Raw genomic sequence first — 4,999 nt, 5'->3', positions numbered from 1 at the left:
TTTTGGTATCAAGGTTATGCTTGCTTCATAAAATGAATTTGGGGGCATTCCATCCTTTTCTATGTTCTGGAATAGTTTGTGTAGCATTGGTATCAATTCTTCTCTGAAGCTTTGATATAATTCTCTGGTTAAACTGTCTGGGGCAGGGTTTTTTTTTTGTTCATAATTTTTTACAACCTGTTCAATTTATTCTTTTATTATAGGTCTGTTCTACTTTTCCACCTCAATCTGTGTTAGTTTAGGTAAGTAGTGTGTTTCTAGAAATTGGCCCATTTCTTCTAGATTTTCAAATTTGTTGAAGTACACTTCCTCATGGGATGCTAATATTATCCTTTTTATTTCAGTTGGTCCTGATGTGACGTCATTCAATTTGTCTCTTATTCATGTTATTTGTATTCTTTCCCTCTTGTGCTTTGTCAAATTTGACAGTGATTTGTCAATTGTTTTCATCTTTTTTTTAAAAAAACTTCTAGTCTTATTGATTTTTTCTATTGTTTTTCTATTTTACATTTATTTCTGCTCAAATATTTATTTATTTTCTTCTGGTCACTGTAAGTTTTTTTGCTGTTCTTCTAATTGCTGGAGATGTTGGTTTAAAGTGTTGATTTTGTCTTTCTTCTTTCTTGATGTGTGCATTTAATGCTACAAATTGGCCTCTGATCACTGCTTTTGCTGTGTCCCAAAGATTTTGGTATGTTGTGTTTCCATTCTCGTTTGATTCAAATAATTTTTCCATTTCATTTTTTTTTTTCTTCTACTACCCAGTCGTTTTCAAGAAACATGTTATTAAGTTTCCGTATGCTTTCCCTTTTTCCATAGATCTTCCTATTGTTGATTTCTAATTTTATAACATTGTGATCTGAGAAGATGCTTTGCAGTATTTAAATATTTTTAAATTTACTAAGGTTGCTTTATGGCCTATTATATAGCTGATCATGGAGAATGTCCCATAGGCATTGGAAAATAATGTATGTTGTGCTGTTTTTGGGTGAAGTGCTCTGTAGATGTCTACAAGCTCAACTTAATGGATTGTATTCTTTAGTTCTTCTGTGTCTTTGTTGAGTTTCTTTCCAGTTGTTCTATCTTTCATTGAAAGTAGTTACTAAAGTCTGCTACTATGACTGTGGAGTTTTGTGGCTCTTTCATTTTGTCCATAGATATTTATTATGGCTATATCTTCTTGTTCAATTGACCTTTTAATCATCATAAAATGTCCTTCCTTATCTTTTATGCTGGTGTTTGTCTTAAAGAAAATTTTATCAGAAATTGATATTGCCACTACTGCTCTTTTTTGACTGGCAATTGCTTGATATATCTTTTTCCAACTTTTGATTTTTAGTCTATTTCTGTCTTTGTTTCTAAGGTTTGTCTCTTGTAGACAGCATATTTATGGGTTATGTTTTCTTATGTAGTGTGCAACTCTCCATCTCTTGAGTTCTGCATTTAATCCATTTACACTCATTGTAATGATCTATAAGTATCAATTTGTTGCTGTCATTTTGTTATGTGTATTTTTATGGTGTTGCTTTCTTTGTTCCATACAGTTTCTGTGTTGAGCTCATTTTGTTTATGAATTGTGTTATTGTTTCCTTCAATGCTATTGTTTTAGTACTTGCTAAATATTTGTGCTTTTCTTCTTTTTTATTATGATGTGAAGATTTATCATTTTTCTTTGAGGTTACCCTGTGATTTATAATTTTCTCTCCAAGTTTAGAACTGTCCATTCTATCTCGCAATTCTCTTGAATTCCTCACTATTTAGAAGTTCTATAACTACACTATTTTTTCCCTCTTTTTGTTTTGCAGTTGTCTTCATTTGGCAATTGATATCTCTGATTCTATGTTCACAATCTTGTAAGCTTATTGCACTTTGGATATTTCCATATCTGAGTTGGTTTCTGGCTTATGTCATCATGTATGTTAATGGTCTGTTGTTATTGTTCATTGTTATTGGTTCTCTCTCCAAAGAACTCCCTTTAGCACCTCTTATAAGGTTGGTCTGGTTTTACCAAATTCCCTTAATTTCTACTTATCTGTAAATGTATTAATTTCACCATCATACTTGAGGAACAATTTTGCTGGGTATGTAATTCTTGGTTGGAATTTTTCTCTTTCAGGGTTTTGTATATACCATCCCATTGCCTTCCTGCCTGCTTGGTTTCTGCTGAGGAATTAGAGCTTACTCTTATTAGTTGCCATTTGCAGGTAAGTTTACATTTTTCCCATGCTGCTTTCAGGATTCTTTCTTTCTCTTTCGTTTTGGTGAGTTTAATTATGATGTGTCTTGGTGATTTTCTCTTGAGATCTATCCTGTTTGGGATTTATTCAACTTCCTGACTGGATTCATTCTCATCTTTCATCATATCATGGAAATGTTCTTCAACAAATCTTCCACTATTTTCTTTGTGGTTTTATTTATCTCTTCCTGTTCTTGAACTCCAATTGCAATAGGTTATTCCTTTTGATGGTATGGTATCCTACATGAATCTTAGGCTTTTTTCATTTTGTTTGATCTTTTTTCTGATTGATCTTTTTCCAAAGAAGTATCCAGGTATTTGTCTTCACTCCCACTAATTCTGTCTTCCATTGATTCAATTCTACTCTTTTCCCTTGCAGTGTGTTCTCTATTTATGAAAATTTAGTAATAATCTTCTGGATTTCTATCTGTAGATTTTGTATCATTTTTAATTTTTCATTTATTTTGTCATTCTGTTCTTCTATTTCTTCCAAAGTTGTTCTAGGGTTTTGCCTGTGTTTTCCTCAATTTTGTTAAGTCTTTTCCTTGATCTATCTCTTAATTTCTTGAAAGTACAAAATATAATTCTTTTAAATTTCTTATCAGGGAGTTCCAATGCTGCTTCTTCCTTAGGGATGTGTTCTGGATCTGTATCCTGCCCCCTTGTTTTCACTGCTTTATTTTGCTTCTTTTTGTGGACTGTGATGGCCTGTTGTGTCCTAGACATTGTGACTTTTTTGTATTTATATTTCATTGGTAATTGTATGTTGGAGTGATTTTCTCAATATTTTCCTTTTCTTTGTTTTTGTTTTGTATGTATCTGAGTAAGCAGGGTACTGTGCTCTTCTATTTGCTAGTTGGCAGCACTTATGCACTCACCATCTCTCTCCTGGTGGGTGTGATAGAGAATGAGAGTGGCTACACAGATCTCTGTTAACTGTTTATGAATAGCAGTTTAAAGGTGAATCAGGCTTGTATTGGCTATTGTGTATCATTAGCCAGTTTGTGCAGAAGCAAGTGGTGGCCCTCATTCAGTAGGTGGGGCTTCAGGAGGTGTAGGTGTGGTTGGGTCATATGGGCATGTTTGTTCTCTCCCACTCAGTTAGATAAAAACAACAATAAAAAAAAACACCAAAAAAGTAAAATCAAGAGGACAAAAAACACACACCACATAAATGCACAGGAACAATCATCAATAAGAGGAAGGGAAAAAAGAAAAAAAGAAGAAAGACAATAAATGAGATGAAATATTTAAAGAAATATTTTAAAAATACAATAAAAATATGAATAGAAAAAGAAAAAAAAACACAATATCTAGGGAGAGGGGAATAAGAGAAAAGAAAGTAAGAGAATAATAAGGAAAAAATGGGAACAATGCAAAAAGAAAAACAAGAGAACCACAAGAAAGAAAAAAATAGGAATGAGGAAAGAGAAAGAGAGAAAAAGCCAAAAACTAGAACTTGGGAAGGGAAGAAGAAGGAATAAAAATTAAAAGGAAGAAGAAACATAAATTAAAAAGAATAATTTTAAAGCAAAAAGAAAAAAATAAATTGGGGGATGGGGCAGGCTCTTTCAGAGCACACAGAATGGGATAAATTCTTGCTGGTCCAGGAATAAGGATGAAAGATGGTTACACCTCAATTCACCAAGAGTGTGTGATGTATAAGAGTAACAAGGGGAATATCACACCATTCCACTCCTCAGCTTTGGGTATGGCCATGCTGTCTTTGGCAAGTGGAAACTAGTCTTAAGTTCCTGGAATCTGAGAGAACACTATTGCTTTAAATATCCAAAATGGTCAAAATGCTTGTAAACATTCAAAATGGCTGTTCCCTCTGGACAACCAAAAGTCCACAGGTCAGTTTGTCTCCTTCTTTGAAATTTCCCTTTTTAGGTATCGGCCACCAGTGTAGTCCTCTATGGAGCCTCTGGAAAGCAGGGTCAATTTTTAGGTTAATTCTTAGGTCTTAACATCACTTGGAAATATCCAAACAGTCCATGCAATCAGGATCACTGATAGTCCTCAACTCTGTTTATCTCCTTATTCACTATTTTCATGCAGGTTCTTCTATGAGGTGGAGTTTAGTCCACTTCTGTATCCTTCCTTTCAATGCTAAGGGCTCCAGGATTCTCTTCTGTACCTGTGTCAACTGGTTTCCCTTTCCTTTGTTGAAAAGGTTCTGTATAGTTTGTCTGCCTATTATTCATTTTGTTCATTTTTTGATGTTTGTGTGTACATATATAAAATATATTTGTAAGTTTAAATGTAATGTTTCCAATCCCCAAAGACAAATAAACAGGATTTGTAGGGATATTGATAATGATACCCTAAAGCTACTGTCATCAAGTAGATTCCAACACATAGCTACCATATAAGGCATTTTCTCTACCCACCAGCCACTCCTCGGAAGGAAGGTTGGGCAATCTACTTCTGTAGTGATACTGCCTCAGAAACCCAAGGAGGGGTTGCTATGAGTTGGATCCAACTCAACAGCACATAACAACAACAACATAGGCAGAGTATAACTGCCTTATAGGGTTTCCAAGGCTTTAGATATTTTTATTTATTTATTTATTTATTTATTTTATTGTGATCTAGGTGAAAGTTTACACAAATTCATCTTCCATACACAAGTTCACATACACTTTGTCTCATGACATTGACTGCAATCTCCCACAATGCAACAGCTTCACTTCCACATCCTACTCATAGTTACCTCTTCCCTGTGTCATTCCCTCCCATGCATGCTCCTCCCTGGGCTGA

This window comes from Orycteropus afer, unplaced genomic scaffold (genome assembly GCF_000298275.1).
Source record: "Orycteropus afer afer isolate SDZICR_OR568_19922 unplaced genomic scaffold, OryAfe1.0 scaffold01160, whole genome shotgun sequence".
Taxonomy (NCBI): Eukaryota; Metazoa; Chordata; class Mammalia; order Tubulidentata; family Orycteropodidae; genus Orycteropus; species Orycteropus afer.
The sequence above is the reverse complement of the archived record's forward strand: the minus strand, read 5'-3'. Positions refer to the sequence as shown.